Consider the following 23,430-nt stretch of genomic DNA (forward strand, 5'->3'; position numbering starts at 1 on the left):
AAGTAAAACCAGAAGACGTGTTATGAGGTCTGGCCAACCCCGTACCTACCCGGAACGCAGATCAGCGAAGTGCAGTCACAAGACACCGTAGAACACAGCCGTCCTGTGTTGTTCGATCCGGGCAGCGTCGCCGCTCCACCAGTCGCTACAGTCCTCTTTGTTGACGCAATCCCCGTCCAGGCACAGGGCAGGGTCGACGAACATCCCCTGTCAAGGATGACGTCGTGGTCAAGAGTGTAAAACATGTTAAAATCAAAGCACGTTCAACAGAATAGCATCAAGCTAACGGCTGCTCCAACCGTTCGGGTGCTATTGCTTCCGCTCGCGAGACGCCGATCTAACGACGCACGCGATCAGAAGCGAGCTCCCGGCGGCGCGCGAGAAGCTAAGCTACCCCGCGCCAGGCCACTGACCGGCTAACCGTAAGCCATGAACATGTAAACAATGACATAACACTCACCCAGACAGGCCGCCGTTCTGAACCCCTCCTCACTTTTTAAGAGAAAAGAGAAAACAAGACGTCAACACCGCTTCACAACGGTGACATTACCACGTCCGGCGGAATCAGCACAGTACCAACTGGCCTGTATAGCTGACTTTGAACATGAATCTGCCGCTATCGCACATTACATGCACATATCCCCTCGTGAAGGAATACTCTCATTTGGATATGAAAGATGGGGTCTTAACACGGTGACAGAGAGAATCCACTCGTCCAGAACACACAGGGATCACCAGTGTCAATGGTCGCGGCCCACTAGTTAAAACTATAATGGTCGCCAGACCAAGGCCTTCTGTCGCCTAGGCGGCTAAACAAAGGACCCTAGCCTGGGGCCGGTTTCCATAAACTTTGTCAAGTAGCCCCCATAGCACTAACAGACAAGTGGAGCCCGCCAGTAAACACTACTCACCCAACCTGGAACGCACCGCTCCTCACAACAGCGGCATGTCCGACAGTTCAGCTGTGGCCTGACAGGTTTCACCCCAACAAACACAGCAAGGAACTGCAGTTGAGAAGCATGCAGCGGCGTGCTCCCAATACGAAAACCGGTGGAGGGTTTTTAGAATGATCATCATCTTCTAGACACTCCAGTACGAAGACAATATCGCCGTATTTTCTCGAAAATAGTGAGAGAGAAAATAAAGATATGATGTCAACGTATCCTTGTTTCCCAAGCTGTTCCTAATCCAATTTCTTCCATCATGGTGTCAAGTGTGGGGATCTACCGAGGCACTTCTTCCTTGTGGTGAAAGCGAGAAGGAGGAGAGCAGGTGACCACACACCTGCTTATGAAGGTAAGCTGATGAGGGGTGTGGTCAGACTAATACTGGTATTAGAGGTACATTTGTGGTTTATTCAGTACGCGTGCACGTACGCGAGATAGTGCAGTAGCGATGCCAAGCTAAGCCACTAACGATACAGGGAGGGGTCAGAAAGTGTTTTGAAGTATGGAAAGAGTCAACACACATAATGCTAGCATAAACATCATTAGTATGTATACTCACTTTGCATTGTCATGGCATTCTGCCATGAAAGGGAGGATATGTGGTGGAGAATACACTTTAAATGCTTATATATATATATATGTAATATATTGGTTGTAGCTGTATTAGGACGGTGTATTGTATCCTCGTAAAATGTTGCTCTCACTAGTAATGAGAGCAAGGCAGGAAGTGCAGGAAAAGACAGGAAGCGGCCAAGGACAGGCACCAGGGAGCTCCGATCATAATGACCCTTACACACATGTGTACACTCACATACTCACACACACATAGACACACACACACACACACATACACTTTATACACACGTGGACACACAGATACCCCGATTTAGAGCGGTTATGTAAGGGGGCCTTTAGACATTAGGCGCCAGTAAGCCACACACACAGACACATACACACACACACACATAGACACACACACATAGACACACACACATAGACACACATACACATACACACACATAGACACACACACACATAGACACACACACATAGACACACATACACATACACACACACAAACACAGATAGTTTAGACACACACACACACAGTGACACTGTTACACACTTTCACACATTGCCATATATACACAGACACACACACATAGTATAAGTCTCACTGACCGACAGTGTAGGAAGGAATCTAATCAAGGAGCGCAGGGCTTGTCCTTCTCACTGTCTGTTCTCATGATTTTGTCTCATGGGTCAGGAAGTAAAAGCTAAGTAAGAAAGCATTAGGGAATATGTTGATAAACATTGATGGGAAACAGAGCATTTCCAGTCACAAACATGGCAATCACAATACGCATGCACACACCCAATGTCTTGTGCACGCAATTACAAATTTCCATGACGCACGGTACATCGTCATATTTTCTATAAAAGGAGGATGCTGAGTTTGCACGCGTGGGATTTTCTAGGTTGTGTTGTTGGATGATCATCACTGTAATAAACCTTTTGTCCTCCACGGCTGTTACAATTGAGTCCTGTGTTCTGACGTCTCCTTTAAACAATGAGCTATAAACAGACAGCTCTTATCTTCTATACTATTAAGGCACAGCAAGAACTTGTTACAGACCCTAAAAAAATCAACGAGACATTCAAAAGGTTTTACTCCAACTTGTACAAATCAGAAATGGCCTTCGATCAAAACAAAATGGACATATATCTTAATCAAATTAACCTTCCTAAACTATCAGAGGATGACGCTAAACAGCTAGAAACACCCATCACACTAGATCAGTGCAGGTTTCTCTATGACAACATGTGAAACACAAATTCACTCATAATTCATAATTATTATTAATTTACATATATATATATTTTTTTTTTATTATTATTATTTTTTTTATTAAAAAAGTTTTCCTCTGTAAAAAAAATACCAGAAAATGGCCAAAATTGACAGCTCTGAGCAGGCCTGCACTGCAGTAATGACTGCAGTAATATTCGTGCAGAATAACTTCACAGGTTGACCCAATGTTAAATAAATAATAAATAATAGCCAATCAAAATAGGCTATTAACTTCATCTAAGCACGGTCTGTGCAGTTAAACTCTTGCCATTGAATGGAGGATTGAATGATTGACAGCCTTGACAATCCAATAATACACGGAGGATGAATGATTGGCAGCCTTTGAAATCCAATCAGAGTATGCCTGGCAAAAATACCTGCGGAACTGCAGCTGGACTGGCTTCAGTGTTCTAGTCAAAGTTGTGTTCCATCATCTCATGTGTGCAATTTGCCTGAAGAACATTAATTTGCCTAATATAATCATTCATATTTTAAGATCTTTATTCACTTGTTCACTTATTGTTGTGCACCGCATCGTTTACTTGGATGATATATATATATTTTTTTATCTCAGTTGAAGACTAGTGTAGTTGTAGTTGACGTGAACGTGCCATCTTGGACTGTGAAGGCAAGCTAACTTGTAGCTAGCTACTAGCTTAGCAAGCTAGTAGTTTACAGTACACACAGTAGGCTAAATTAAACTTTGTGCCAACATTAGGACCGAAGTATAAACCAGCAACTGAGCAACATGAAGAAGTGGACTTATGCACCTGGATCAGAAAAAAGTAAGTTGTAGTGTTTGTAAAACGAAAGCCTGCTTAGCCTTGATGCTAACGTTAGCTAACTGTTTAGAGAACAATACTTGTAGTAGACTTGATTAAGGGATTGAAACGTTGTTAACTTGGCTATGTCACATATAAACACAATGTAATGTATCACGTTGGCAGCCTGCAGATAATATTTGCATGTGCACTGTGTTAGTGTAAATTAATGAATGTTGCCGCTAGCTTGTGGCTAGGCTAGCGTACTTTGCGGATGGCTAACGTTAGCCAGCCGAATTGTTTAGAGTCTTGATTAAGGGATTGAAACGTTGTTAACTTGGCTATGTCACATATAAACACAATGTAATGTATCACGTTGGCTTCTGGCTGCTAATGCAGCCTGCAGATAATATTTGCATGTGCACTGTGTTAGTGTAAATGAATGAATGTTGCCGCCAGCTTGTGGCTAGGCTAGCGTACTTTGCGGATAGCTAACGTTAGCCAGCCGAATTGTTTAGAGACTTGATTAACACTATGCCGTCCGTCCACGAGTATATACGTGTTTCGATTCCATGCGTTGTGGACCAGAGCCACGTATATACTTGTGGCAAGTTGTTATTGTTTTATTCCATATTTATAACGCTATTAACGTCCGCTATCGAGATCCATTACCTACCCACATATTTGATTTTTGAAACATGCACTACCGGTCCTGTGGGCGGATCATATGAGCCTCGATTCCAAACGAAGACCCTCCATCTTTGATCCAGTTACCGAACGTATTTATCATCCTGGAATAATGGGATTTATGATTAGCCAATGTACATATCGATCTACCAGAATCCGATGACTAATGAAGAAATGCTGCCGGCGATCACATGGCCTGACGGTAGGACACTATTCACCCAAATTACAGCTGGATTGGACATTGTTTTAAAACCTAACGTGATAGACCACTGACATTGGCTACCTGAACGCACACTCTATTGCTAATCAATAATACTAATCGGCGTTCCCCGCCGCCCCCATTTCATCCATAGATGCTCTGTAATAGTCCGGATGCTACGCAGTTTGTTTTATTTCATTCCTATATATACAGCAGAAATGGCGTTTGATATAACGGCGCCAACGTTTAGCCTATTTTCTAGCTTCCTGAAAAAAAGAAGAGACGAAAAGCGTGATAAACCTTATATTCACGACGCTATAAAATGACAACCAACCGATGGATTTTTATTTTCTTTAAGCCATTATGAAGGCACGGTTTATGCACTCAAGTGACAATGAGAATGGACAGATAGCAATACCATAAATGATATATATATCTCTTAGAAAGTACATAGGTTCGTCACCAACCCCGGAGCTGTGAGCTGGATTCGCCTGTTCGAATCCAGCTCACAGCTCCGGGGTTGTCACCAGCTTGGCTGGCCGTTCACACTAATACAATTGGCTGTATTAGAGGGTGGAAGAAGCTGGCGGGGTGGGTCCGGGTCGTTGTAAACAGCGACTCCTACAGTTTCGTCGGGGCGCCTGCTAAGCGCGGATAGGACCTGAGGGGGATAGTGTGATCCTCCCACACGCTACGCCCTCTCAATGAGAATCCGCGCTGCCAGGTGAAAAGAAGCGTGATTGGCTGGACGTGTGTTGGAGGAAGCATGTGGTAGCCTCCACTCTCCCAGATGATCTGACTGTGGGGGGTAAGTGCGCAGCGACCAGGAAGGGATTGGGAATTGGCATACGACTAACATTGGGATGGGAGAAAATCGGAGGAAAATGGAGGGGGAAAAAGATCAATAAAAAAAATAAAAATAAAGTACATAGGTTTGTAAACAAACTGCTGTCCTCTGAGGCATAAATCGCCGCAAGACTGCGGACGCCAAAGTGTTAAGGGATTGAAACGTTGTTAACTTGGCTATGTCACATATAAACACAATGTAATGTATCACGTTGGCTGCTGGCTGCTAATGCAGCCTGCAGATAATATTTGCATGTGCACTGTGTTAGTGGTGAATGAATGAATGTTGCAGATAGCTTGTGGCTAGGCTAGCGTACTTTGCTGATGCACGGCTGATCTAGTGCCTCTGTGGCTCTGCTGATTTGTCACGGTGAGATTCATGTGGTGGAACTTTGGTGTGCTCTTATGAATGAGAACTGCTATCTTGTCCATTGTGTGTGGGTTTGTGTTTGAAACGACCGGTGGCTTGTGTGTGTTGTGTGAGATGCAGAAGTAAACATTGCCAGGCATTGTAGTTCTCGGACCGCTTTCACCCACAGTTAAAGGAGATGGTGGTTTGATGAAATGTATAGTGTAAATGAAATGAATAGTTTATGTATATTCAATAGTAGTATTGATAGTATATTAGTATGTATAATGATATTAATATTAATATTAATTAATTGATTGGTGTTGGTATTAATATTAATATATAGTGTATATTAATATTATGTTTTCATCTGTGTCCACTGACCACTGACACACAGTGGGGGATGTTTTAAAAATATAATTTAATATATAATATAATATAATAATTTGTGCTTCACCTAAAAATCTGGTCACCAGCCTCCACTGCACTAGATGAACTTAGGGAGGCCATATCTGAAATGCGAAGTGGTAAGGCTCCTGGAAGGGACGGTATCCCACCAGAAATGTACCTCTCATGCTGGGATGTAATAGGACCCCTATTACTTAATATGATTTTATACTCAATTAAGGAGGGGAATTTCCATAAGATTGACAATATTGCACTCATAACAGTCCTCCTTAAAAAAGACAAAGACCCCACCGATTGCGGTAGTTATAGACCCTTGAGCCTCCTCGGAACCGATATCAAGCTGTATTCCAAGGTATTAGCCATCAGACTTCAAAAGCATATGACGTCTTTGGTTCATCCTGATCAGACTGGCTTCATAACGCCCACCCGTCGCCTTAGGTCTGCAGATGCCAACCTCCTAACACCTCCCACGACCAAGCTCCGGACCTGGGGCGACAGGGCCTTTGCTGCTGCTGCCCCCTCCCTCTGGAATGCCCTCCCCAGCCATATCCGTGATGCAAACACCCTGACATCTTTTAACTCAGCCCTCAAAACTCACCTTTTCAATCTTGCTTTTGACCTCTAATTCTGTCGGTTTTATTTTATTTTGTCATGTATTATTTTTGTTCTGTTTTGTTCTGTTTTTTTGTTTTGCCATAGTTTGTCTCTCCTGCCCATGTAAAGCGACTTTGAGCACCTGGAAAAGCGCTATATAAAATAGATGTATTATTATTATAAGAGGCCGCTTGATCACGGATAATATAAGACGGATATTACACGTGTTAGATGCCAGCAAGGATGACACCCCACCTATAGCGATGTTGTCCCTGGATGCGATGAAAGACTTTGATAGGTTGGAATGGTCTTATTTATGGGCAGTACTAGAAAGGATGGGATTAGGAAAAGGATTCATTGATATGATTAAAGTATTATACAAAGACCCATCGGCCATGATTACAACAGGTATAATCACCTCCGAAATCTTTCCGGTATCGCGCTCTTCCAGACAGGGTTGCCCTCTTAGTCCCGGACTATTCGCTTTATCACTAGAGCCTTTAGCACAATATATAAGACAATCCCAATCCATAGAACCAATCGAAATCAAGGGCACACAACATCATATTAGTTTATATGCGGACAACGTAATATTGTTCATGCAAAACCCTAACACTTCAATGCCTCAGCTTCTCAAGTTGATTGATGACTTTGGTAATCTATCAGGATTTAGGATAAATTGGCCAAAGTCGGCCTTCCTTCCACTTAATGCCCCTGCAAAGAATATACTCCTTCCAGAAAAAATACCAATGGTTAAACACTTCAGATGTTTAGGAGTTGAAGTATTCCCTACTATAAGCCAAACGGTGAAGTACAATTACATAAAATTCCAAGATAAGATCAAATACGACTTTGACAGGTGGTCCAAACTTAAAAACTCAGTACAGGCATGAGTATCAATAGTTAAGATGGATGTTTTACCTAGAATCAACTTCATTAGCTCAATGTTACCGTTACCCCCTCCTGATGGTTACTGGAAAAAATTACACTCCACCGCATACAAATTTATTTGGAATAACAAACCTCCACATATAAAAAGATCCACCGCACAGAGAAACAAAGCCGACGGAGGTATGGCATTTCCAGACTTTTACCACTATTTTAAAGCGTACTCTTTAAGACCACTGACAACCTGGTTTGATTCCCAAGCATTTGTATCCTGGAGAAACTTAGAAGAAAATATAGTAGCACCACATAGACTGCAGGACATAGTATACACCACATTATCAATTAAGCAATGCGAATTGAGATTTGGCCCCCTTATTACTCATGTGATCCGGATATGGCGTGAAACACAAAAAAAATATTCTAACCAACATAAATGGCATAGTCATACTCCCCTATTCAATAACAATGCACTCCTGATTGGAAAACGACCTATAAGATACCCTAAATGGGAAAAGCAGGGCATACACACATTAGGAGATGTTTTCAACAAACTGGGTTTTTTTGTATTTTATTTTTTTATTATTTTTTAAACAAACATATAAACAAACATGACAACACACGATAAGATATACAAGCATTAATTGTCAGGGCACATCCAATGAGATCACCTTTTAGTTAGTTGTTTTATATAAGATATACCCATAATACCTGTTATCTAAAACAAAACCCTACACACATATGCTCAGCTCGAACCCCCCCCTCCCGGACCCCACCTTGAGAAGTACCTCCACTATCCCTCGCTCCTAACCAGACACTACCATTATAAGCTAGCTTTTATTCTCTCCACCACTTCTAACCACATTGACATTTTGGATTCATTGAGACCCAGAATTATTGCTGTAGATATTTCATGGTAAATTACATCGAGATATGTAAGAAACCAAACTTTACGGCAAATTTTTTCCGGTTGAAACCAGCGTGATGCGATCAGCTTTTTGGCTACTGTGATACCCGATAAAACCAATCTCTTTAGCTGTGGATTCACTGCAAACTCAAAAACATCATTCAACAGCAATACCGAGGGGTGTACAGGTATATTCCAAGATATGAGTTTTGATATTTGTTGGGTCACATCTTTCCAGAATGCCTTAACTGGTGAGCAGTCCCAATACATGTGCATAAATGTCCCTTCGTCCCCATTTGTACATTGGGTGCATTTGGAATCTTGTTTGAGCCCCATTCGGCACAGTCTTATAGGAGTCAAGTATGTCCTGTGAATATAGTTAAGATTGATTTGTTGATGATCCGGGTTCCTTGATGTAAGTCGGACATTTGCCCAGGCTCCTTGCCAATCAAAGTCATTTTCCAGGTCTGGTATATCCCTCCTCCAGACAGAGTCAAGTTGGAGGGTTTCATACGAGGACGTTAGTAATTGATGATAAAATTCTGAAACAAAACCTCTCGATGTCTCTCTTGAGTAGAAGAATTTGTGGTATCTGTGGTGTTCAATTGGTCTGTCTAATGGAACACCGTGAGACTTCAAACATAGCTCTAACTGTTTGTGAAAAAGCCATGTGGACTTGGTGAGATTAAATTTTTTGCGTATTTCTTTATCACTACAAAAACCCTGTTTGTTAAAAACATCCCCTAATGAGTGTATGCCTTGCTCTTCCCATATAGGGAATCTTATAGGTCGTTTTCCAATTAAGAGAGCATTGTTATTGAATAAGGGAGTATGATTGTGCCATTCTTGTGGGTTAGGATTTTTTTTTTGTGATTCACGCCATATCCGGATCGCATGAGTAATTATGGGGCCAAATTTTCGTTCACAGTGCTTGATTGGAAGTTTAGTGTATGCTATGTCCTTCAGTCTATGTGGGGCTACTATGTTTTCTTCTATTTTTCTCCAAGATGCTAATGCTTGGGAGTCAAACCATGTTGTCAATGGACTTAATGAGTACGCCTTAAAATATAGGAAAAATCTGGAAATGCCATGCCACCATCTGCTTTATTTCTCTGTGCGGTGGATCTTTTTATACGTGGTGGTTTGTTATTCCAAATAAATTTGTATGTGGAGGAGTGTAATCTTTTCCAGTAACCCTCTGGAGGGGGTAACGGTAGCATTGAACAGAAGAAGTTGATTTTAGGTAGTACATCCATCTTAACTATTGATATCCGTGCTTGTACTGTGTTTTTAAGTTTTGCCCATCTATCAAGGTCGTCTTTGATTTTGTTTTGGATTTTTGTGTAGTTGTGCTTCACCGTTTGTCTTATGGTAGGGAATATTTCCACTCCCAAGCATCTGAAATGTTTTACCATCGGTATCTGTCCTGGGAGGGTTGTTTCTTTTTTTGCAGGGGTGTTAAGTGGAAGGAAAGCCGACTTCGGCCAATTTATCTTAAATCCCGATAAATCACCAAAGTCCTCAATCAACTTGAGCAGATGAGGCAATGTGGTGTTGGGGTTTTTCATGAACAATATTACATCGTCCGCATATAAACACATTTTTTGTTGTGTGCCCTTGATTACGATAGGTTCTATGGATTGGGATTGTCTTATATATTGTGCTAAAGGCTCTAATGATAGATTGAACAGTCCGGGACTAAGAGGACAACCCTGTCTGGCAGAGCGTGATACCGGAAATATTTCAGAGATGATTGTGCCTGTTGTAATCATGGCCGATGGGTCTTTGTATAATACTTTAATCATATCGATGAATCCTTTTCCTAACCCCATCCTTTCTAGCACTGCCCACAGATACGACCATTCCAGCCTGTCAAAGGCCTTCATAGCATCCAGGGACAGCATCGCCTTAGGTATGGTGTCCTCCTTGTCGGCATCAAGTACGTGCAGTATACGTCTTATGTTCTCAGTGATCAGGCGGCCTCCTATGAAGCCAGTTTGGTCCGGGTGAACTAAAGACGTCATATGCTTTTGTAATCTGATGGCTAATACCTTAGAGTACAGTTTGATATCTGTTCCGAGGAGGCTTAAAGGTCTATAACTACCGCACTCGTTGGGGTCTTTGTCTTTTTTAAGGAGGACTGTTATGAGTGCAATATTGTCAATTTTATGGAAGTTCCCCTCCTTGACTGAGTATAAGATCATATTTAGTAATAAGGGGCCAATTATGTCCCAACAAGAAAGGTACATTTCTGATGGGAAACCGTCTCTTCCTGGAGCCTTACCACTTTTCATTGCGGTTATGGCCTTCTTGAGTTCCTCTAGTGTGATCGGTATTTCTAACTGTTTAGCGTCATCCTCTGAAAGTTTAGGGAGAATAATTTGATTAAGAAATGTGTCCATTTTGTTTTGATCGAAGGTCATTTCTGATTTATATAAGTCGGAGTAGAATACTTTGAATGTATCGTTTATTTTTACAGGATCTGTTACAAGTACTTGTTGTGCTCTAATGGTAGTTATATCTGCAAATGTTGCATTAATTCTTAATCGCATGGCTAATAGGTGGCTGGGTTTGGAACCATGGGAGTACTGCTGTTGTCTTGTGCTGCGTATTTGTATTTCCGATTGTTGTCTGTATATGGCATTGATCTCTATTTTTAGTACGTTAACTTGATTTTCTAGTCGAGTTGAGTTGTTGTATTTCAGAGAATTAAATAACGTTGAGTAAAGCGTTTCCAGCTCATCCAGTTTTGTGCTTTGATTCTTGCGCATTTTGGAGGAAAAGCTATCCGTGAAGTCTTTGATCATTCCCTTTACCGACATCCATATTATTCTGGGGTCTTGCACCGAGTTTGCATTCTCCCGTTGGAATACTATAAGAGCTTCTTTGAGTTGTGTAATGAATTCCTTGTTGTTAAGCAGCAACGAGTTAAATCGCCATCTTGGGGCTCGGGAGGATAGTATACCAAATGTACCTTTAAGGAGTAAATAACAGTGATCTGAGTGCGTTGGGTATCATTTCCACTTCATAATTATCAAATAGTCTCTGTGATGCAAAGACATAATCTATTCTGGATAGTGTCTTATGTCTCGCAGATCGACAAGAGTACTGGGTTTTTGTAGCTATCAAGACATACATAAAAAATGTAACCTCACCAGTTCCACATATTATTTTACGCACAGTTATTGGATTGTTTGAAGGCTCATGGTGTGAGGTTTTGGTCCGCTCCCTGCCACACGCTCCGTTCCTTTAAGGTACTATGTGATTAATGCATTCCCCGCCACGCGCTCCGTTCCTTTAAGGTGCCGTGTTTGATTGGTGCTTTCCCCGCCACACGCTTTTGGAGCAAGTATCAATCTCATCCCGCAGCTGTCACAGCTTGTAATTAGCGCCCCTGAAGGCTTTATATGCTCAGACCCCCTTACTATCGATGTTGGGTCGTTTTGAATTACACCTGCATATACCTGCCTTCCCCGTCGCTGTTGCTGTTTTTTTGCTCTCCAGGATCTTTTGTGGAGAACTGCTGTGGAGAACCTGGTTCCCCGTTCGGAGCTACGCCTCGTAATCTGCCTGCTTCTCGCGTTGCGCTCTGGTGAGTTTTTGGAAACTGTCTTTTGGATTATCAGTTTTCTGTGTGTTTGGTGAACACCGAAGAGATCCCGTTTTTGTTTGTACTGGACTCACCTAATTTTTGTGTTAGATTAACACTGAAGATACCGTATTGTTTTTTCTCTGGACTCTGCTAACTTGTGTGTGGTACACCGAAGATCAAGTCACTTGGATTTATACTGGATCAGTCACCTCTCTGCCTCTGTGTGTGCGCTGGGCTAACTCTGATTTCTCTCTCTCTCCGTTTCCACCGGGAGTGAAAGCTGGGAGGATCTGCAGAGCCGCTTCAACGTCACTAGCCAATTCCTCACCACTACCTACTGGGAGTATCTGCAGAGCCGCAACAATCTTCACATGCCAGATTCCCCGTTTGTTCGATTGCTGTACTTCATTCCATCTTGTGACTCTGTAAATAAATACGCCCTTGCTTTGGCTAACTCTGAACTTCCTCTCTGTGCCGTTGCGTTTGAGGTCGGTTACAAACCCTAACACATGGAGTCCCATTAAGGATACCAATTGAGCACCACAGATATCACAAATTCTTCTATGAAAGAGAGACATCGAGAGGCTTCGTATCTGATTTTTATCATCACTTACTAACGTCCTCGTATGGAATCCTCCCCCTAGACTCAGTCTGGAGGAGGGATATACCAGACTTGGAAATACATTTTGATTGGCAAGAAGTCTGGGCAAACGTTCGAATTGCGTCACGTAACCCGGACCATCAACAAATTAATCTTAATTATATTCATAGGACATACCTGACTCCTATAAGATTGAACAGAATGGGACTTAAACAAGACTCCAGATGTTCCTTATGTACAAATGGGGATGAGGGTACATTTATGCACATGTATTGGGATTGCCCACCAGTTAAGATATTCTGGAAAGAAGTGTCCCAGCAATTATCAAATTTCTTATTTCTGAACATACCTGTACACCCCTCTGTATTGCTGTTGAATGATGTTTTTCAGTTTGCAGCCCCTATACAGCTAAAGAGACTAGTTTTATCTGGTCTCACAGCGGCTAAAAAGCTGATAGCATCACGATGGTTTCAACCGGAAAAAATGTGCCGGAAGGTATGGGTTCTTACCTATCTCGATGTGATTTATCTAGAAATATCTACAGCAAGAATTTTAGGTGTCAGTGAAACCAAAATTGCAATCTGGTTAGAAGTGGTGGAGAGAATAAAAGCTAGCATATGAATTGTAGTGCCTGGTTAGAAACTAATGATAATGGTGGATTATCCAAGTGGGGGTCCGGGGGGGGGGGTGAGCGAGCGAGAGCATAATTATAGGGTATTAGATAGCAAGTATTAGGTATATATCTCGTATACTACATTTATTTAAATGGTGATTTCATTGGATGTTTACTGTTAATGCTTGTGTGTCTAATTTGATGTTATGTTTAAAAAAAATAAATAAATAAAAAAATAACAAAATAATTGTGGAATGATATGTTCTTGGTTCTTCCATTGAAAAGTCTCAACTCAGTATTACTAGATTTAGGATGAAAAGATGTAAGTACTATGTTGAACAAGTTAAAGATTCCATTCGATTATTGATGTTTTATAAAGCATTTTTATTTGTTTTAGTTTTGTTGAGAGGCTTGATGGGGACATGTTCAATCACATGTATTTCCTTCTAAAAACAGATGGTTTAATGGCACTGAAACCAAACCAGGCTGAAACCAGGCATTGTTCTCACTGAAAAGCTACCCAAATACCTCTGATGGGCAATAGCTTAACGTTACACCTAAATTTACATGACAGTCTGGCATCCTTTCCTTCCAATGCTCGGTGCCGCGCCCCTACTCTGCCTCTGATTGGCTCTGACCCTCATCCCCAGGTGGGATGACAATAGGAAAAAATAAATAACGCACATCCTCCGTTTGTTGGTGCTGAGCCAAACTGTAAAAACAGTAATACATAAGATAAAGCAGGGCTCGCAACTCATTCGTAGTTCCAAGGTGTTTATTTGACAAAAAAAGGCAGATGCGACGTTTCGACCCTTCTGGTCTTGCTTGAAGAAGACCAGAAGGGTCGAAACGTCGCATCTGCCTTTTTTTGTCAAATAAACACCTTGGAACTACGAATGAGTTGCGAGCCCTGCTTTATCTTATGGATGACAATAGGGAACATATCACGTCCTGTATTGATTTTAAACGGAACTCCAGATTTAATTGTCAAAGACGGGACAATTCTGTATTTTATGAGACAAGTGGAAACCCTAAACATCCTTCTCCTGTATTGCTACATGCTTCATTACAGAGTCTTTGGAGCAGAGTGTCCACATAGTTTGCAATAGCAGCAGCTTTCATAAATCTTGAAATTAAATCTGATACCAGATTACTCCCTGTTAGACAATATCTTGGTCTCTCTCTCTCTCTCTCTCTCTCTCTCTCTCTCTCTCTCTCTCTCTCTCTCTCTCTCTCTCTCTCTCTCTCTCTCTCTCTCTCTCTCTCTCTCTCTGTTGTCCCCCATTTTCTAACTGGCTCTTTCTTTCTTTCTCTTTTTTCTCTTTCTTCCATGTTCCACTCAGGGGTGATGTAGTGTGCAATAGCTAATTGTACTTGTAGGGCTGTCAACAAATATTCTATATCGAAATTAATAATCGACTTGTAAAAGAGAACAAAAAATTATATTGGATTGTGAAAAAAATCAGATGGGCGGTCAATCATTAGTGGTTAACATACCGTTGTATTTGTTCGGTACGTTACACACTGAAACGGTTCGGTACGGATATTGTGTATCTTTACACCCCTAATGGGAAAGCATTAAACAGATCATCTGTCTAAACCTCGTAACTCTATTCACCCTCGAATCTGTGTTCATTTATTTTGCATACTAATGTTCTGTGTCTTGAGTCGTACTGTATCTGTTTCTGCATCTGTTAATAAAGTTTCAATCTGTAAGTGTTGTATACTCATCTGGTTATTTAGTATAACATATAATAATGAGGAGACACGAGACAAGGGTAAATTCCAGTTGACAGCTCTTTAGTGGAAAACTCAACACAGGTGATTACAATGACGGCCGTACTTATTAGCAGGGGGCGTGACGGTATCTAATAAGGGGCAAACTTAGAATGTCAATACACAACATATCCCTCCCCCTTAACTTTGAAGGTTCCCCTAAAAAGTAAGTACTTAAACATTAACAAAAAAACACTAAGTGTCACTGTGGTTTGGTATTCCTCATTCTATAATTAACTTAACAAATCATTTTTAAACTTAAACTTTCATTGGCTAATAACCTTTGCCTGAACTAGGGAAAGAGGGTAGACTACCTCAATTCCCAGACTGAACCCTGGGGATTATTCTGCCCCAATTGTAAGGGTTAGTCTATCAGGACTCAGGAGGGCGTCTGACTCTACTGGGGTAACGACCTGTAGGCAAGTCGGTTTCATTGTCTTTTGGGGAGGACTGTAGGAGTCCGGGTCTGGGAGAAGTGATGGCTGGGATAGGCCTAGGTGTGCCTGGGACAGGGACCACTCTTGCAGGTTGCGTCTGGGGCTCTTCTGGTGATGAATGCTGCTCCTGGTAGGTTTCCTGCTCTGGAACAAAGGATGGCGGCTGAGGTGAGTCATCATGGAAACCAGCCGTGTGGAGCAGTTGATCGATGTGTCTTCTCCAGATGAGATTATCCCTGGTTTCTACTGTATATGACACAGGACCTGTTTTTGCAACAACTGTTGCAGGCATCCATTTGACCCCTTTGGTATAGTTCCGGGCGAGAACCCGGTCTCCAGCTGTGAAGCTCCGAAACTTTGCTTTCGCTCGCCTCTCCACTTGAGCTCTCTGTTGCATATGCACAATCTCCCTCGTCTTTTGGGGTCTCAGGAGGTCAAGTCGAGTGCGGAGTTGTCTCTTGAGCATAGCCGAGGCAGGCGAGACCTTTGTCGTAGCATGAGGTGTGTTTCGGTATGACAGCAGGAAAGCACTGAGGCGCCTGTTGATGGACTGTGTACCTTGAGAGGACTTTAGAGCTTGCTTCATGGTCTGTACAAACCTTTCAGCGAGCCCATTGGTAGCAGGGTGATATGGTGCAGACTTGATGTGCTGAATACCATTCTCCTCCATGAATGTCTTGAACTCTTCAGACACTAGTTGTGGGCCGTTATCACTAACCAGCTGTTGTGGTAGACCAAAGCGGCTGAAGATAGACCTTAGCTCTTGGATGGTCCTCATAGAGGAGGTGCCCGTCATGACGACAACCTCAGGCCATTTGCTATGAGCGTCGACTACGATTAAGAACATGTGGTTCTCCAATGGTCCAGCAAAGTCTATGTGGACTCTTTGCCATGGTTCTTCAGGCCAGTCCCACGGATGTAATGGAGCCAGCTGTGGGAGGTTTCTCACTCTCTGGCAGGCAGAACATGACTTTGCTTTCTCCTCTATAGCTGCATCCAGGCCTGGCCACCAGAAATAGCTGCGTGCAATTTCCTTCATACGCACGACCCCACAGTGTCCAGAGTGGAGCTCGTCAAGCACTTTCCCTCTCAGTGGAGGGGGAATAATGACACGATAGCCCCACAATAGGCATCCAGACTGGACCGACAACTCGTTTCGTCTCACCAGGTAAGGCTTCAAGCTTGGTGTCATCTCCCCTCCCCTTCCACGAGTGACGATGTCCATAACCTCAGACATGACCGGGTCCGTGTGTGTGTGTTTCTTCACATGAGTTGAGGTCACTGGAGCAGCAGTCACTTCCTTGAAGTAGAAGATCTCCGCTTGTGGTGTCCGATTATGTGTGACAGGCAACGGGAGCCTCGAGAGCCCGTCAGCATTTCCGTGCTGATCCGACTTCCTATACATAATGTCATACCGGTGGGCAGACAGCAACAAAGCCCATCGCTGCATACGACTGGCCGCAAGCGATGGAATGCCTGTATGAGGACCGAAGATAGAGGTGAGAGGTCGATGGTCTGTCAGTAGCGTGAATTTCCTGCCGTAGAGATATTGATGAAATTTCTTTATTCCAAACACTATAGACAGTGCTTCACGCTCAATCTGCGCATAATTGCCTTCCGCTTTGCTCAGCGTCCGTGATGCAAAGGCGATAGGTCTCTCTTCCCCTGATGGCATGATGTGTGATACTACTGCACCCACCCCATAAGGTGAGGCGTCACACGCCAGCTGAAGTGACAAGGCGGGGTCAAAGTGGGTGAGGGCTTCAGACTGAGAGAGGGCTGTCTTTGCTCCTTTGAAAGCTGCCTCACAGTTGTCTGTCCAATTCCATGTTTGGGCTTTGTGTAGCAGCTCATGGAGCGGTTTCAGCCTATTGGCAAGGTCAGGCACAAACTTTGCATAGTATGTCAGCAGGCCAAGGAATGATCTCAACTGACTCACATTCGTCGGAGATGGAGCCTCCACAATAGCCTTCACCTTCGACGGTGCGTTGTGCAGTCCAGTGCTGTCAATCACGTGCCCCAGGTACTCGACAGAAGGTTGGAAAAACTCGCATTTGTCTTCCCGGACTCTAAGACCATATTCCTCCAGTCTTTGTAGTGTGGCCCCCAGGTTCCTTAAGTGCGACTGCTCATCCGGTCCTGTGATAAGCAGGTCATCCAGGTAACACTGGACCCCTCGTAGCCCACTTAGGATCTGGTCCATTGCTCTTTGGAAAAGTGCCGGAGCAGAAGTAATCCCAAAAGGAAGCCTCTGGTACCTGAATAGCCCCTTGTGTGTCACTATGGTCAACAGTTCCTGTGACTCTGGATCTACATGCATCTGGATATATGCCTGACACAAGTCTATTTTACTAAACTTCTGTCCCCCAGCTAAACCTGAAAAAAGTTCATCAATGAGGGGTAATGGATACTGTTCTGCAATCAAGACAGGGTTCACAGTTACTTTAAAATCACCACAGAGTCTTAGACCCCCATCCTTCTTCATGACTGGAACAATCGGCGTGGCCCATTCACTTGCGCCAACACCCCACTCTCCACCAATCTGTCTAGTTCTGCATCTACCCTGGGTTTGATGGCATACGGAACAGGTCTAGCCTTTAAACACCTCGTGTGCTGCCTGGTTTGACTGTCAGCTTAACAGTAATGTCCTTCATGCTACCAAGGTCTCTACCAAAAACTTTGGAGTGCTTCTTCAAAATCTCCTGTAGGGGGCCTGTGTCTCCATCCTTAACCATGAACACTTCTTGCCAGTTCAGTCTGAGTTTCTCAAGCCATCGCCGTCCTAGCAGAGCTGGACGGTTTCCACGAATGATGTACAGTGGAAGAGTCTTCTTCCGCTTGTTGTGTTCCACTGTCACATTCACAACTCCTAACACTGGAACAGCCTCTCCAGTGTAGGTCCTTAACTTCAATTTGCTCACTCGAAGAGTCAGGTGCTGCAGCTTCTCTCTGAAAACAGCCTCTGATACCATGGGCACACGTGTGCTGGTGTCCACTTGCATCCGCACTGCTTTATTGTCCAACAGTGGTGTGACCCAGTATCCATCATCACTGTCCAGCACAGATAACACATGTACAGTATCATCATCATCATCATCAGACTCACAGTCACTCTGCTCGTCCTGTTCGTGCTCCATCTTATTCACACGTTTCTTCTTGTTTCTGTAGAAACCACCTTTCTTCATCTCAGTGTGCTGTTTGTATGTCTGGGTCTTTCTATTACCACAAGCACGTTCGATATGGCCTTTTATACCACAGTTTCTGCAGTCTATGTCTTTACACCAACACTCTGATGGCTGATGCCCCATTCTCCCACAGCGGTAGCATGGCTTGCCAGCTGTTGTCTTCTTGTCCTCAAAAGACAACTTGTGCACTTGGGCTGATAGACTTAGCTGCTGTGCTTCTCAGGCAGCCATTTCCATTGACGTACTTATCTCTATGGTCTTTTCCAGTCTCAGGTTAGCTTCACTCAGTAGTAGTTTCTGAATAGACTCACTGCGTAGACCACACACCAGTCTGTCACGTATGGTGTCATTGAGTGAAATACCAAATTCACAATATTCAGACAGGCGTTTAAGTACAGCTACAAACTGTGAAACAGATTCACCCTCTTCTTGGTTCCTTTTATGGAACCTGAAACGTTCTGCAATGACCAGTGGCTTAGGAGAGTAGTGATCTTTTAATATTCCCACTATGTCTTCATAGGACTTGTCCCCTGGCTTCTCCGGTTGCACCAGACTGCGCAATAGGTTATATGTTTTTGCTCCCATAACACTTAAGAATGTAGGTACTATGATATCCTCTTCAATCTTATTAGCAAGTGCAAAATACTCAAACCTCTCGGTGTAAGAACTCCATTGTTCCGTTTCCTCGAATGGTCCAATATGTCCAAACAGTGCAGCCATCTTCTTGCAATTAGTCCTTTCCTTGTTTCGTTTGAGTTACTGTCTTTGGATCTGGCACCATCCGCCCCTCCTCATTTACTCAGTCTCCTTCCCATCGCGGAGATTTCACCTTTTTTTCTGTCTTTACTCCGCCCGCAACAGTGTCAACACAGCAGTATGCACCGTTGCCAAGTTACCGCAGCCCCGACGTCGCGCTGCACACTCGCGAATACAAACACGTCAGACGCGGACTATTGCCGACAATAACAAACACAACGTGAGATCCGTATTATCCTCGTCGCCAGTTTTGTTGTATACTCATCTGGTTATTTAGTATAACATATAATAATGAGGAGACACGAGACAAGGGTAAATTCCAGTTGACAGCTCTTTAGTGGAAAACTCAACACAGGTGATTAGAATGACGGCCGTACTTATTAGCAGGGGGGGTGACGGTATCTAATAAGGGGCAAACTTAGAATGTCAATACACCACTTTCCATGCTGTCCTTTTTCCAATTCTGGTGAACTAGCTCGTAGTATCACATCCAGTGATGGCATGAAATGCCAACAGACCATCGAGCATCTCATTTGGTAGTGTGATTTGATGGACTTTGATGTTTGGTTTCTTAGCTGTTCCTGCTTTCATCCAAACTTCTGGGCTTAGTTGGTTTGCAAATACAAGTAGTAGCAGCAACACATCTGTGTCTCGGCACTGAATGATGAGCCTCTGAAACCATTTCGTTGTTGCATCAGCTGCATGTAGTAGTATGTGTGTATCCGCTTCTTCATGTGTAGCTTGTAGGGGAGATACATCAATCCCAGCTGCTGACGTGACTTTTTCAGGATCCTCAAACCCTCCACTGATAACAATTTCCTCATCATAAAGCTGCACATAATTCTCAAGTTCAGTTGATAGGAAATGGGTAAGGTTGGCTTTGTTTTCATCCATTTCAATTAAGCTATTCCAGTTAGCAGGTAGCTTTACATCTCTACTCACAATTGTGCGAACCTTTCGCTGAGTAATGCTGTGTTTTGTTCTTGTTCCACTCTTGATACGAGTTTTTTTGGTACAGATCAAACACTATATCCATTCTGGTGATGTTCCCGTAGATTAGATGCCACTCTCTGTTTGAACACATCTGCATATTCCCTGAAGGTTGATGCATTTTGAGGTTTTCCCATGGCTCTTACTAAGGCCATTCCATCAATGATGGTGCATGTTCTTATAACAGATGGACTGAGCTCTGTTTCCTTTGCACCAGCTTGTAGTATGGTGGCTAAGTCAGCTTTGTTTGTAGGCCTGAGCACTGAATCTGTTGTGGCAAGTGACAGGGGGACTGCACACAGTTCTTTTTGGAGAAGCTCAGCCATGTTGACCTCTCTGCCACTCTCCATGCATACAATGATGCAGCGAAAATATCCCTGTCAGGCTTCACACACTTGGATCTGAGTTGTTCAAGCTTGGTATCTGTGCTGTATAGGCTTGAGAATGTTTTCGGTTTTCTCTTGGTGAGACTGGCGTGGAAGTCTGTGTTTGTTGTGCCCAGTCGGTTTTTCACCAACTCAGTGATTGTTTTTTTGCCAGACTCTGCAGCATGTGTAAGGTCATTCAGTATCTCTTCTGAGGCAACATCACCAGTTGTCAGGGACACTAAATCATACATATGCGCTTGTTGGAAGATGTTGTATCTCTGGAACTGATCAACAAGTTGAATGACATCGTGATTATCCCTCTTGATTCTTGATTGAAGGCAGTCTTTGTGTGTCTCCTCATCATCATGTCAGTCCAAACAGGGATCTGGTATCCTCTGCCAAGGATGCACGTTAGTGATGCACGATATATCAGCCGCCGATATAATATCGGCCGATATGGCCGTTTTTTTACACATCGGTATCGGTCCGATATCAAGATGGGGCCGATATTTTTTTTTCTTTTTTACATGTTTTGGCCTTAAATAGTTTCAAAATATCAGTCATTTCTGAAAATAAGTTACAAAAGTAAAAAAAAGTATGCGTTTTGGAAAATAGCTCTTTATTTGATTATCATAAAAAAGTGTTTTCTATACAGAGATATCGACATCTGTAAATATCGGTATCGGCCAGAACAGCAATATTAATATCGGTTATCGGTATCGGCCACAATTTTCACATCGGTGCATCACTAATGCACGTTCATTATAGGTGATGGACCAACGATTTCTTGCTGGATAATTTCTAGTGATGCCTAATAATCCTCCAGCAACTTTTCCCGTTTTATTGATGTGTTCAAGGCGAAGGTCGAAAGGCACCTCGTTGAAGCTGTGTTTGGTCTCCTTGGCTACAAAATCACCATCTAGGAAGCCCTGGTAGACCTCTGGTGCTGTCTGTGCCTGCTGTTCCATGTCTGCTATGAACACAGCACCCCATCTTGTGTAATGGGTGTGATCATACGCAGAAAACCAAGGCATCATGCTCTTGAAGGCTGACATGTACAGGTTCCAATCACCACATCTCAGTGCCCGGGTGAACGCAAGGAGAATAGACACAAGGTCCATGTACTGTCTCCAGAAGGTAAAGGTTGGCTTGTCTTCATTGGCCTTGTCAAACTGTACAAGGAGATCTTGAATCTCCCCAACTTTCAGCACAAGTTCCTCATAGCATGCTGAAGCTGCTTCCATTTCTCCACTTCCTACCACCCATTAGTTTGAAGTGTATAACTCTTCTGCTTCACTGACATTGCTGCTGTTTTTTGCTGTATCAACCCACAGCACCCCATGTGGTAGGCTATGATATTATTTGACCATTGTGTAGCAGGGTGGATTATCCCTGCTTTATGGGAGTGGTTGTACACGGCCACCTGGTAGCGAGAACGCAGCAGTGCTGGGTCCAGCTGGGTCCCCGACTGTAGGCCAGGGATGTTGAAGTGGAGGTCGAGCAGCAGGAGTGGATGGGGCCTAGGATTCACTGACCTAGGAATGGTACGCTGGTCCTTCTTGCCCTCCAGGGCTATCAGCAGTAGCTCCCCACACACCCACACTTCCCCCAATACTTCCTGGGCTCTCCCACACCCGATGGCAGTAAAGATGGATGATATATTCGCTCCCCAAAGCAGTACCCTTCCTCAATGATGAGTGGAGACCTTTCACAATGACTATAGGCAGGGGGTGGGAAAAGGGTTAAACTATAATGAGCATTACCCGGAAAGAAAAGGTTAGACAGAATGCACATTAAAGACACACACACAGTGCTCCCATTTACGTCTCCTTTACTGAAGTCTGTTTCACGTTACAAATTACCACACACCTATAAAGGCTATTTCCACACTGGGCACCTAGTGCTCTCGCTCTGTACTACAGACTCAAGTTATCCCCACTCTGGGCTAGACACAGTAATAACCTCTTCCCGTTAAGGGTTATCTACTGCTCCGCTTCTCCGTAGGTGGGGGAAGAGGGAAAGGAGTAAAGGAGTTCAATGGGATTTTTTATAAGAAAACACACATTATTACACTCAAACCAGATTGACAGTGGGCCCACGTTATCAAATAAAAGATCCTATCTATAGCCGGCTTTTCCCCAAAATAATAAATGGTCGGGGCGCCCCTAGACACTGCTGCCAGCGTCAGTTCAAAGCACCGTTTATCTTCGCCCTTAGAGAGCCCGCGCCACACAGAGAAAATGTCTACCGATAAAGTTTCAGCACTCGGAGCGCCGCTGTACTTATCCAAATGGCGGGCCTGCTCTCACCACCAACCGTCCGTGTGGTGAGATGGCCGTCGGGAGATCCCGTGACAACAGGCAGCGGGGCTGGGTAGACGCTGGGCAGGTGACTGCTGGGGTAACGGCTCGGAGGGGCTGGAGGAGCGTGCAGTGTAGTGACGTCCGCTGTTGGGCTGAAGGGGTGGGACGACACGTGGGCTAAACTGTGGTGCTAGCCTAACTGAAGCTAAGCTGTGGGTCGTGGTGAACCCCCTGTCATAACGCCTATACACAGCTAACGCAAGGTGGACAATATCTACCACCTGGTCTTCGGCAGTCGCTCGTCTGCTGGTTGATTCACAATGTCTCTTCCGCATTAACCAAACGCTAAACTATCGCGTACTCATTCACACACAAGG

Source organism: Notolepis coatsorum (genome assembly GCF_963971535.1).
Source record: "Notolepis coatsorum genome assembly, chromosome: 7".
Lineage (NCBI taxonomy): Eukaryota > Metazoa > Chordata > Actinopteri > Aulopiformes > Paralepididae > Notolepis > Notolepis coatsorum.